Raw genomic sequence first — 13,841 nt, forward strand, 5'->3', positions numbered from 1 at the left:
CTTTCCACATGCTAGGCATGAACTCTCCACCCAAGCTATATCTAATAGCTTGCTGCATCTTTTATTTGTCTAATTGAATGAGCTCTTAGCATATCATGGTTGTGGTGCTATCATCACTAATTCCAGAACAGCTCTACTATTGTCAAAACAGCATAATATCTAATTTTGCCACGTCTCACTGCTCCCTCCCCTGCGATCACCTTCAATCACTAGTCTATGTCCCCTACATTTCATGTTCTGGACATTTCATCTAAATTGAGTCATGGAATACCTTTTATGTCATGCCTTTTATGCCTGGCTTCTCTCACTTAGCATGGTGAAACCTTCAAAGTGTATTTATATCAATGAATGTATCTGAACTCTACTGCTTTTATCATTGAAAAATATTTTAATCGTTTTATATGTTTTATTTCATCTAGTATATTTAATCATGTAATATATAATAGACAAACATAATCACTGAATGAACAATTACTTTCCTCCTTATCATTGGAGAAAAACTGATTTTTTAACAGACTTAATTTATTTTTCTTGTACAAAAATCCTTATGTGGTAGCCACAGCTGGAGCCTGGGTCCTCTAAACAGAGACTCTGGTGTGGGTTTTCACAAGATGATCAGTGAATTCATGATAAGGAGACACAGTGAACACATTCTCTTTCCAGAGGTCAGAAATGCTCTAGGTCTTGGAGATGCATCAAAGGTGTCCTTGGCAAAGGCACCCAAGGTAGCAGTGCAGACTCTGGCTGATATGTAGCAGTCATCTATACCGGCTATCATCAAGAGCTTCTTGGGCACAGGAACAGAGATAGTGCCAGTGCCTCTGGGGGCAGGGATTAGACGCACCAGCACAGAACCACAGCGACCTTGCACGGAACAGTGTGGGACTTGCCAATCTTGTTCTCCCAGTAGCCTCTCCACACAGGGACAATGGAAATCTTCGCCCCTCGGATGGCAGTGGCTACCTCCTGGAGCACTTAATGCCAAGACCAACGTGACCATTGCAGTCCCCAATAGCGACAAATGTCTTGAACCTACCTGTTCCTCTGGCCAGCCCAAGTCTGCTTCTGTGCTGGCATATGATTTTCAAAATCTCATCCTTTAGGGATGCACCCAGGAAGAAATCAATGATCTCAAACTCCTTTTGTTGTTGTTGTTGGGTTTTTTGGTTTGGTTTGGTTTTTTTGTTTTGTTTTGTTTGTTTGTTTGTTTGTTTGTTTGTTTGTTGTTGTTATTTTTGAGACAGTGTTTCTCTGTGTCAAAAGTTCCTGGTTGTCCTGGAACTCACTCTGTAGAGCAGGTTGGCCTCGAACTCAGAAATCTGCCTGCCTCTGCCTCCCAAGTGCTGGGATTAAAGGTGTGTCCCACCACAGCCTTGAGATCTCACAATCCTTAATGCGCAGGGAGAACAGGTAGATCTCCTCCAAGGATTTGGTCTTCATGTCCTTAACCAGGAGGCCCAGCTTGGTGACAGGGATCCACTCCTGTCTTCAGCTTTACCTCCAAGAGTTCAGCGGCCTCGACCACGAACCCCCCCCCCGCCACCCCCCCCACCCCCCACCCCCCCCACCCCGCCACCCCACCTCCACCAAGGCCCCAGGCCCTAAGACTGCTGCTGAATCCTCCACATAAACTGCAGCAGCCTCCTAATCCAGGCCCCTCCCACGGTCCTCTGGGCCCTCCCGCTGCACCAGTGGCATCTACCATTTGGTGTTTTCCTGGAAGAAGAAGCAAAAGTGATTTTTAAAGCTTTCAAAAACCATATCTTAAAGCATGCCAAATTTGACTTTGATACATAAACTATATTCTGTGATAGCATTTTCAGGAGTTTTATCATCATCATCATCATCATCATCATCATCATCATCATCATCATTATACCAAAATCTTTTTCTACCAAAAGATTGCTCATACTAGTTTCTTTCATGAGTTTATGCAGTCTTAATAGTTCTCAATTCTCTCTTTCCTGGTCTCCAGGACCTAACACAGAGAGTTCAATGGGTCTCAAAACTATCATCGAGAGTTTGATATGTCTATGTTACCAAATTCAGATCTCTGGAGTTCCTGAACAAACCAATATGGGCATCACAACTTAAAACATAAATAAAAGCAAGGAAGGAAGGAAGGAAGGAAGGAAGGAAGGAAGGAAGGAAGGAAGGAAGGAAGGAAGGAAGGAAGGAAGGAAGGAAGGAAGGAAATTTTTCCAATTACTCTTTCTTTCTGCTGATCAGATTACCCTAAGGACTGCTGATGAAGGCTCTCTCCATGCTGTTTGCATGCTAAAGTATAAAGGAAAATGAAATTACTTTCTTGAAAGACTCTAGGGTGTTAATGTTGCAATCATCTTTCTTTTTATTTTGATATATTTTTTATTTACATTTCAAATGATTTCCCTTTTTCTAGTACCCACTCCCCGAAAGTCACATAAGCCCCCTTCCCTCAATCTGTTCTCTCACCCATCCCTTCCCACTTCCCTGTTCTGGTTTGTCTTATACTGCTACACTGAGTCTTTCCAGAACTAGGGGCCACTCCTCCGTTCTTCTTGTACCTCATTTGATGTGTGGATTATGTTTTGGGTATTCCAGTTTTCCAGGCTAATATCCACTTATTAGTGAGTGCATACCATGATTGATCTTTTGAGACTGGGTTACCTCACTTAGTATGATGTTCTCCAGCTCCATCGATTTGCCTAAGCATTTCATGAATTCATTGTTTCTAATGGCTGAATAGTACTCCATTGTATATATATACCACATTTTTTTGCACACATTCTTCTGTTATAAATAGGGCTGCTATGAACATAGTGGAGCATATATCCTTATTACATGCTGGGGGATCCTCTGGGTATATGCCCAGGAGTGGTATAGCAGGATCTTTTGGAAGTGACATGCCCAGTTGTCTGAGGAACCCCCAGACTGATTGCCAGCATGGTTATACTAATTCACAACACCACCAGCAGTGAAGGAGTGTTCTGCTTTCTCCACATCCTTGCCAACACCTGCTGTCTCCTGAGTTTTTAATCTTAGCCATTCTGACTGGAGTAAGGTGAAATCTCAGGGTTGTTTTGATTTGCATTTCCCTGATGACTAGTGAAGTTGAGCGTTTTTTAAGATGTTTCTCCACCATCCGAAGTTCTTCAGGTTAGAATTCTTTCTTTAACTCTGTACAATTTTTAATTTTTTAAATTAGGGTTATTTGGTTTCCTGGGGTCTAACTTCTTGAGTTCTTTGTGTATATTGGATATTAGCCCTCTATCTGATGTAGGGTTGGTGAAGATCTTTTCCCAATTTGTTAGGTGCTGATTTGTCCTTTTGATGGTGTCCTTTGCTTTACAGAAACTTTGTAATTTTATGAGGTCCCATTTGTCAATTCTTGATCTTAGAGCATACGCTATTGGTGTTCTGTTCAGGAACTTTTCCCCTATACCGATGTGCTCAAGGGTCTTCCCCAGTTTCTTTTCTATTAGCTTCAGAGTGTCTGGCTTTATGTGGAGGTCCTTGATCCATTCAGAGTTGATCTTAGTACAAGGAGACAAGGATGGATCAATTCTCATTCTTCTGCATGCTGACCTATAGTTGAAACAGCACAATTTGTTGAAAAGGCTATCTTTTTTCCATTGGATGTTTTCAGCCGCTTTGTAGAGGATCAAGTGGCCATAGGTGTGTGGGTTCATTGCTGGATCTTCAATCCTGTTCCATCTATCTGCCTGCCTATCACTGTACAAATACCATGCAGTTTTTTACACTATTGCTCAGTAATTTTGCTTGAGGTCAGGGATACTGATTCCCCCAGAATTTCTTTTGTTTTTGAGAATAGTTTTAGCTATCCTGGGTATTTTGTTATTCCAGATGAATTTGAGAATTACTCTTTCTAACTCTATGAAGAATTGAGTTGGGATTTTGATGGGTATTGCGCTGAATCTGTATATTGCTTTTGGCAAAATGGCTATTTTAACTATATTAATCCTGCCAATCCATAAACATGGGAGGTTTTTCCATTTTTTGAGGTCTTCCTCTATTTCCTTCTTCAGAGTCTTGAAGTTCTTGTCATACAGATCTTTCACATGTTTGGTACGAGTCACCCCAAGGTACTTAATACTGTTTATGGCTATTGTGAAGGGTGTCATTTCCCTAATTTGTTTCTCAGCCGGCTTATCCTTTAGTATAGGAAGGCTACTGATTTGCTTGAGTTGATTTATAACCTGCCACTTTGCTGAAGTTGTTTTTCAGCTGTAGGAGCTCTCTAGTGGAGTTTTTTGGGTCATTTAGGTAGACTATCATATCATCTGCAAATAATGATAGTTTGACTTCTTCCTTTCCAATTTGTATCCCTTTGACCTTATGTTGTCTAATTGCCCGAGTTAGTACCTCAAGTACAATATTGAAAAGATAAGGAGAAAGTGGGCAGCCCTGTCTAGTCCCTGATTTTAGTGGGATTGCTTCAAGTTTCTCTCCATTTAGTTTGATGCTGGCTACCGGTTTGCTGTATATTGTTTTAACTATGTTTAGGTATGGGCCTTGAATTCCTGTTCTTTCCAAGACTTTAAGCATGAAAGGATGCTGAATTTTGTCAAATGCTTTTTCAGCATCCAATGAAATGACCATGCGGTTTTTTCTTTGAGTTTGTTTATGTAGTGGATTGCATTGATGGATTTCCGTATATTGAACCAACCCTGCATCCCTGGAATAAAGCCTACTTGATCATGGTGGATGAACGTTTTTATGTGTTCTTGGATTAGGTTGGCAAGAATTTTATTGAGTATTTTTGCATCGATGTTCATAAGGGAAATTGGTCTGAAGTTCTCTTTCTTTGTTGGATCTTTGTGTGGTTTTGGTATCAGCATAATTGTGGCTTCATAGAAGGAATTGGGTAGTGTTCCCTCTGTTTCTATTTTGTGGAATAGTTTGAAGAGTATTGGTGTTAGGTCTTCTTTGAAGGTCAGATAGAATTCTGCACTAAAGCCATCTGGTCCTGTGCTTTTTTTGGTTGGAAGGCTTTCTATGACCCCCTCTATTTCTTTAGGGGTTATGGGACTGTTTTAGACGATGTATTTGGTCCTGATTTAATTTTGGTATTTGGTATCTGTCTAGGAAATTGTCCATTTCCTCCAGATTCTCCAGTTGTATTGAGTATAGGCTTTTGTAGTAAGATCTGATGATTTTTTTAATTTCCTCAGTTTCTGTTGTTATATCCCCCTTTTCATTTCTAATTTTGTTAATTTGGATACTTTCTCTATGCCCTTTGGTCAGTCTGCCTAAGGGTCTATCTCTCTTGTTGATTTTCTCAAAAAACCAGCTTCTGGATTCATTGATTCTTTGTATGGTTCTCTTTCTTTCCACTTGACTGATTTTAGCCCTGAGTTTGATGATTTCCTGTCTTCTACTCCTCCTGGGTGAATTGGCTTCTTTTTGTTCCAGAACTTTCAGGTGTGTCCTTAAGCTGCTAACATATGCACTCTCAATTTTCTTTTTGTAGGCACTCAGGGCTATGAGTTTTCCTCTTAGGACTGCTTTCATTGTGTCCCAAAGATTTGGGTATGTTGTGCCTTCATTTTCATTAAATTCTAAAAGGTCTCTGATTTCTTTCTTCATTTTTTCTTTGGCCAAGGTGTCATTGAGTAGATTATTGTTCAGCCTCCGTGTGTATATGGCTCTTCTGTCATTTTTGTTGCCATTGAAGACCACTATAGTGATCTGATAGGAGGCATGGGATTAGTTCGATCTTTTTATATTTGTTGAGGACTGTCTTGTGACCAATTATATGGTCGATTTTAGAGAAGGTACCATGAGGTGCTGAGAAAAAGGTATATTCTTTTGTTTTTGGGTGAAATGTTCTATAAATATCAGTCAAGTCCAATTGGTCCAAAGCTTCAATTGGTTTAATTGTGTCCCTGATTAGTTTCTGTTTTCCTGATCAGTTCACTGAGGAGAGTGAAGTGTTGAAGTCACCCACAATTATTGTGTTGGGTGAAATGTGTGATTTGAGCTTTAGTAAAGTTTCTTTTACGAATGAGGGTGCCCTTGCATTTGGCGCATAGATGTTCAGAATTGAAAGTTCTTCTTGATGGATTTTTCCTTTGACCAGCAAAAAGTGTCCTTCTGTATCTCTTTTGAAGACTTTAGCTTGAAAGTCAATTTTATCTGATATTAGAATGGCTACTCTGGCTCGTTTCCTGAGACCATTGGCTTGTAAAATTGTCTTCCAGCCTTTTACTCTAAGGTAGTTTTTGTCTTTGACAGTGAGGTGTGTTTCCTGTATGCAGCAAAATGTAGGATCCTGCGTCCTTATCTATGTCTTTTTATTAGGGAGTTGTGTCCATTGACATTAAGAGATATTAAGGAGTAGTGATTATTACTTCCTGTCATTTTCGATGTTATTTTTATATTTGAGTGGTTATCTTCTTCTGGGTTTGATGAAAGAAGGTAACTATCTTGCTTTTTCCAGGGTGTCATTTCCCTCCTTGTATTGGAGTTTTCCTCCTATTATTCTTTGTAGAGCTGGGTTTGTAGAAAGATATTGTGTAAATTTGGTTTTGTCATGGAATATCTTGGTTTCTCCATCTACTGTGATTGAGAGTTTTGCTGGGTATAGTAGCCTTGGCTGACATTTGTGTTCTCTTAGAGTCTGCATGAGATCTGCCCAGGATCTTCTAGCTTTCATGCTCTCTGGTGAGAAGTCTGGTGTGATTCTGATAGGTCTTCCTTTATATGTTACTTGGCCTTTTTCTCTTACTGCCTTTAATATTATTTCTTTGTTTAGTACATTTGAGGTTTTGATTATTATGTGACGAGAGGTATTTCTGCTCAGGTCCAGTCTGTTTGGAGTTCTGTAGGCTTCTTGTATATTCATGGGCATCTCTCTCTTTAAGTTGGGAAAGTTTTCTTCCATAATTTTGTTGAAGATATTTGCTGGCCCTTTCAACTGTAAATCTTCACTCTCATCTATACCTATAATCCTTAGGTTTGGTCTTCTCATTGTGTCCTGGATTTCCTGGATGTTCTGGGATACAAGCTTTTTGCATTTTGCATTTTCTTTGACTCTTGAGTCAATGGTTTCTATGGTATCTTTGGCATCTGAGATTCTTTCTTCCATGTCTTGTATTCTGTTGTTGATATTTGCATCTATGGCCCCTGATTTCTTCTCAAGGTTTTCTATCTCCAAAGTTGTCTCCCTTTGTGATTTCTTAGTTGTTTCTACTCTGACTTTAGATCCTGGATGGTTTTGCTTAGCTCCTTCACTTGCTTGTTTGTATTTTCCTGTAATTCTTTAAGAGATTTTTGTGTTTCCTCTTTCATGATTTCTGCTGTTCGACTCACTTTTTCCTGCATTTCTTTAAGTTTTTTTGTGTATGTGTTTCTTCTTTATTGGCTTCTATCTCTTGAGCCTTATTCTCCTGAATTTCTTTAAGTGATTTTTGTGTTTCCATTAATCGGGTTTCTAACTTATTTATGTTTACCTGTATTTCTTTAAGAGATTCGTTTATGTCCTTTTTGTGTTCTTCTAGCAGCATCATGAACACTGATTTTAAATCCAAATCTTGTTTTTCTGGTGTGTTTGCATAAGCAGGACTTGCTGATGTTGGAGAGTTTGGTTCAGACGCTGCTATATTGCCTAGGTTTCTGTTAGTAGCATTCCTGCATTTGCCCTTTGCCATCTTGTTATTTCTGGTGTTAGTTGGTCTTGTCTCTGGCTGGTATTTATGCCTCCTGTGAGGCTATATGGCTATTTCTGCAACACTGGATGGCTGGGTTTCCCCTGTTACAGATTGCTAATGTGCTGCCCTCCTTTTGGGTATCCTTGCAGCCCTAGCGTGCCTCACCCCAGGTTGTCTGTGTGAACCAGGCGGTGCCCGTTTGCTCCTTCAGTGAGTGCTGATGGTCTATGCTGGGGGACCGTTTCTGAGTGCTGGTCACTCTGCTGGGCAGCCTATCTCCCAACCAGGTTGGTGCACACAGGGCTAGCCTAGCTGCTGAGGCCCTGAGTCTAGGCAAAAGCCTGGCAGGCTAAGGCCCTAGCAAAGTTTCCCTCAGGCTATGAGTATTAATTGGTTCTGTCAGGTGGCCAGGATGGTAGCATGCACATGCTGCCTGAAAGTGCCGAGAGAGTCTGCTGGGCTAACAACCTCCTGGCTGGGTTGGCACACAGATGGCCCACAGAGCAGCCCAGGGCCTGGGGTCAGTCCAAGGCCTGTCCGTCTTAGACCCCCGCTATGTTCGCCTCAGGCTATGACTCTTAGCTGACTTTGCCTGCAAGAACTCTCTGGCATCCGGTAGTCAAAGTGGCATAGTCAAAATGGCGTAGTCAAAATGGCAGAGCGTGCGCCGGGCTGGGCAATCAACCTCCTGGCAGGGTTCACACACCAATGGCCCCCGAACATCCCAGGGCCTGGGTGCAGGTCAATGCCCATCGGGCTTAGACACCCGCGATGCTGGCCTTGGGTTATATTTGTGTACCTCAGGCTGTCTGATTTCTCTGGCACCCAAGATCCAAGATGGCAGAGAGACTATCCTAACTGGCAGGAGGCAGATTTTTGATGTGGCTTCTTGGTTCCACTGCTGATGGCCCTTCTGCTGGACCAGCTGCTGCCGCCGCTGCTGCTGCTGCCGCCCCAATCATCTTTCTTAACCCATGCTTGGATCAGTCTTACAATGGTAACCAAGCTGTGAGGGTAGAAAACACAGGAGGTGTTTCCTCCAGTCTGCTGGTTTAGAGAGTCTTTGCCATCTTGCTGGGTAGATTTATGAAAAATGTAGTGTTTTCATAAACCTAAAGATAAATATCTTGCCTGTAAAAAAAAAAAAAAAAAACAACCTGCTTCATAAAATCCCCAGGACCTCTCAGCTTAGCTCCCTTCCTACAGCAAAGCCTGAGGAGCCAAGACAGGCCCTTCTCATGCAGGACCATCTTCCATTCACAGTTGTGGTTTTGTTCTGACATCTTAAGTCATGCTCTGAAATAACTAAAAAAGGTGTTATAATCATTTGCATAATCAATTTCTATAAATTTTATTATTGGAATTTTACCTGGATTATTTTTTCAACCACTGTAAAAGCAAAAGTAATTTCAAATTCTCCATCAGCAAGAAAAATCAAGAACTTTTGGTTAGTGGTATCCAGTATGTGTGGACTGGCTCAGTCTCTGAAACAAGCAAAAGCATTCTGTGGTTCTGTTATTCAACAGGAACAATGATATTTCCTTAGGTTCTTAGTACTACCACTGATTATAAAACAAAACAAAAACAAACTGAGACTTTCTGGAAAGCAGTTTTAAGAAAAAAAAATACTTGGGCTAAGTGCATTAGTTACAAAATAGAACTTCAAAGTTTTTACTAATTGTGTAAACTGAGATAAAACAACCTTACCTAAAGTTACCTGTACACATAATTCTAGTAGAGAGTGTTAAAAGAAGCACAGCCATTCCAACACATGATCATGTACATGCTCAGTGCTTATTCTCTAGAGAGTTTGTTTCTTCTTTCAGATTTCAGAAACAGAATGAATCATGATTCTGAAATGATCCTGCTGCAAACAGATTACCTTTGGATGCTTCTGTAATCAATATTGCTATGTCTCACTGCAGTTTAGTAGAGATCCCCCTAAGACTCCCTTGTGGACTAAGATATTAAACTTGATACCTTCAAAATACAGAAAGGAAAACAAAAGAAAACGTGTTATGATATCAAAGCAAATTTTCTAAAGTCTCTTACTTCTCTGTAAAATCCTAGAACCCTAGAATCAAATTAAGTTTAATTTTCTTTGATGAGAAAAACAAGCCATTAAAATAAAAGATGATTAAATACATGTTTATCCTTTAGGGAGTTTTGAAAAACCCATGGTAATTTATTTTGCAGTCTCATTTAGGTGCCCTAATGAGCTTTCAAAGAAGAAACACAATTCACCATAGACAACTGCTAGGCACTCCTACTTTCAATGTATGTAGTACAAAATCACAAGTCAGCCTGTCTTGGTTCATGATCCTCAATGTTAGCTGATTTTTCATGTTACATAGAACTGTATATTTTACAGATACTCTTTTCAAATAAATACAAATATGATCAAATTCAACTCTAAAGTCCTTTAGTTGTAAAATCATCATTGTCTAATTATTCTGTTGAACTCTTTCCCCATTAGCTAACCACAGCTGTTACTATTGGTTCACTAGTAATGCGTTCTAAACTTGTACTACCTCAGAACTCCAAGGAGGAACTCTATAAGCACATACAACACTGTGTTCTCAGGAAACTGTCATTCCCAACCTCTGGATATTTATGGGAAGACTACACTGTGCTTAATCCTCTCATGGTCTCTCTGTGCCTACTTACCGGGTAACAATAACTATGTGTCATCAGGAGAAATAAATCCTCCAAAATGTAAGAAATGTAAATGTGCTCCTTATTTATCTTTAATTATTTTGATTTGAAGGATCCTTTTGTCAGATAAACTTTAACCACAATCAACTCCAAGTCTAATACTCCCAAAAAAAACATCAAATAATTGGGACTTTAGTCTCTTCATTTAATATATGAGTATTAATTCACATAAGGATGTCCTAGGCCAGTTTTCTAGAAGCCAATACTAGCATTACAAATGCAGTCTGGTGCTAATAATGAAGGATTCTCAGTAGGAACTGCCATCAAGAGTATACAGAGAAGTGAAATTACCAAAAGTTGTTTCATTAAAATGGAGAGTTTCTTAGTCACATAAATAAACTAAAAGATAGATAAGGCTAAGATTGTGACATTTTTCTAGCTTTCTAGAGATATGGCTGGAAAATTACATACAGTATATAATATGACTTCTAACATTTGTTTAAAATGATGACTATTGTATTGGTTACTTTTTTATTGCTATGATAAACACAATGACCTAGGCAATTTATAGAGGACAGAGTTTATTTTGGACTTAAGTTCCCCAGGAACAAGATTCCATCACCACTCTGTGCAGAAGCAGGACAGCAGGCAGACATGTGTACTAGACAAAAAACTAAGATTTCATGTTTCAAAATACACCAGGAAGTGGAGAAAGGGAGGTTGAAATGGCAAAAGTCTTTAAATTCTCAAAGTCTGCTCCCAGTAATATACTTCCTTCACCAAGACCATGCTTCCTAACTCTATCCTCTATCTAAACAGTTCCACTAAGTGAGGACCAAGCATTCAAATGCCAGAACCTTTGTGGAACATCTCATTTAAACCTCTTCAACTGTACTTGCTATAATGAAAGTATCAGTCACGCACTGCTTTCCTTATGTATGATAACACATAAAAACTCTTTTCTTACCAAATTTTAAGTCTATAATACATCATTAAGCACAGAAAACATGTTTTACATTGGGTTCAGAAGTTAGTAACTTGGAAGCATGTATCATTTGACCAACTCTTCCCCACAGCAGTATCAGGTAATTCTTTCTCTACTCTGTTTCTATGCGGTCAAATTTTTTAGATTTCACAAATAAGTGAGATCATACCAATTTCACTTTTCTATGTTTGGCTTGTTGGATTTAGCAGCATGACATATAGTTGCATCTTGAACTATAATTTTAAATTATTCCATTAAAGTGTATTAAAAATATGCACATTCAAAGAAAGACACATATAGCAGTAAGTCTTACTATTCTGTATGCATTGGCAAATCAGTAAAGAAGGGACAGAAAGTCAACATCCCCACCTCTAAAATTGTAGAATCATGCAAATCAAGAGGGAGAAGCAATCCAAGAGGAGAAAAATAGTTAAGTATTGAAAATTATCCCTAAGGACAACTGGAGATCAGAAAAATATGTATAGCAACCCCAGTGAGTAGGACTATAATGGTGTTGGATATAAAGGCAAAGTTGAAATAGGTAATGGCAACTTGTAATCAGAGATGGAAAGAGAACATTCTAGATAGCAAGTTAAGAAAGAAAGACAGATGAACAGAAACTGTGAATGAAAGAAATTTTATTTATTTTTTATTGTAAAGAAACAAACAAATGCCTAAAGATTCCAACCTGTAGCTGGGGAGGTCCTGGGATTATGACCATTATGATTCAAGGAACACCAAAATAAAGGGAAGTAAGTGTACCCTGTTTTCATTTGAAAAGTGTTTTTAGCCACCTATCGTCATCATATTTTAAAGAAAATGAGAAAGCCCTGATCTCAAGAGATAACTCTTCCAACTGGATACTTTGTCTTATGATGACTGCCCTCAGGCTAGAACCCTTTACACTTCTTTCACTTTTTCTTAGACAATATGAAAAGTAACACATTTTGAAACTTGGGCCCTATGTGCTTGCATAATTGTATAATTTATTTGTATACATTTATAAAATACATATTATTAGTTCTTTGACAGTTTTGTGTGTGCTTTGAACTTATTAACCCCTCCTCACAGCTCTTTCCATGTTCACCTCCTTACATTCCCACCCAACTCTGTGTCTTTTTTCAATCCACCAATGTCAAGTTTAACTGCCAAGTATTGGATCAATTATCTTCCACTGGAAAGTGATTGGCTTACCCAAGACTACATTGTTAGGGAATACCCATTCCTCCTAACAAATGCCAATAGCTCTCATAGACTACAGAATGTTCAGTCCTAAATGGGACCCACTTCTCCCAGAGCTCAGGGACCATCAGAGAAGCAAAAGGAAAAGTATAAAAGCTAGAGTGGTGGATGACTATAAGATAGTAAATCTTTCTTTTGCTACTGCCCCTTCAGTAATTCTGAACTTTTCCTGTACATATTTGGTCTTCAGCCCATGCGCTAAAGATTTTTCTCAATCTCAAAAACTCTAGGGAAACTTAAGGATAGCCATGAGATACTATGAGAAGAACCAAGATCCTTGAATTCCAATGTATTTTCCCACCTGGCTTCCAGTGGCTTTCAAGCTCTATTCACAGATTCAGTCCATCTGAGGTAGTTAGGGTTTTACTGCTATGAAAATACACCATAAGACACCATGAGACAACTCTTATAAGGATAATATTTAATTGGAGCTGGTTTACAGATTCAGAGGTTCAGTACGTTATCATCAAGGTGGGAACATGGCAATATCCAGGCCAGAATGGTACAAGAGATATGGAGACCATCTTCATCCGAAGGCTGCTAGGAGAAGACTGGCTTCTAGGCAGCTAGAACAAGGATCTTGAAGTCTGAGCCCACAGACACACCTACTCCAAAATTGGCACACCCCCAAATAGTCCCATCCCTGGACCAAGCATTGTCAAACCACCACATTGTGGTTTTTGTAGTATTGTGATTTGTAGTATTGTCATTATCATGTACTGTCTTTCCATATAAATATTCTAGAAATTTAAGACATTATTATGAAAACATCTATTTAATTTAGTTTACTCAGTCCTTTTAAAAAATATATCTATGAGAAAAAATCTATAATTCGAAGCAGGAGAGCCATGGGGATGGGCATGAAGGAAAACAAATAGAAATAATAGGAGTAAGAAAATCTGAATCATAAAATAATATGATTTGACCAATATATATTTTAGTAGGTTAGATTAAGATTGTTGGTACATGTGAGAGAGAGAGACAGAGACTGAGAGATGGAGAGATAGCCAAAGAGAAAGGAAAAGAAAAAGAAAGTAAATAATAGTTAAGATTGTGAATGGATAGCAGAATAGAGATAACACAAATAAAGGATTATTTAAAAGTAGCTACACTTTGGGGTAATGATTTAATTGTTATCTCAACTTTCAAGAGATGAATCACTCATTTTGAATCTTTTAGATGTTTGTACAAATCCTTCCTCTGCTACTACTGTTTCAGTTCTGAGAAGCAAGATACAGTATTTTAACATATAAGTTTAAATCGTATATTAACTTTTTAATTATGAATACCTAAAAACTCTGATGTTA

General features: G+C 38.9%; 1 pseudogene; it reads right to left on the reverse strand.

Moving 5' to 3' along the window:
* Positions 1-545: 545 nt before the first annotated feature.
* On the reverse strand, positions 546-1,574 carry LOC127679773 (40S ribosomal protein S2-like; annotated as a pseudogene).
* Between the last annotated feature and the right edge of the window lie 12,267 nt (positions 1,575-13,841).

Source organism: Apodemus sylvaticus, chromosome 3 (assembly GCF_947179515.1).
Source record: "Apodemus sylvaticus chromosome 3, mApoSyl1.1, whole genome shotgun sequence".
Classification (NCBI taxonomy): Eukaryota; Metazoa; Chordata; class Mammalia; order Rodentia; family Muridae; genus Apodemus; species Apodemus sylvaticus.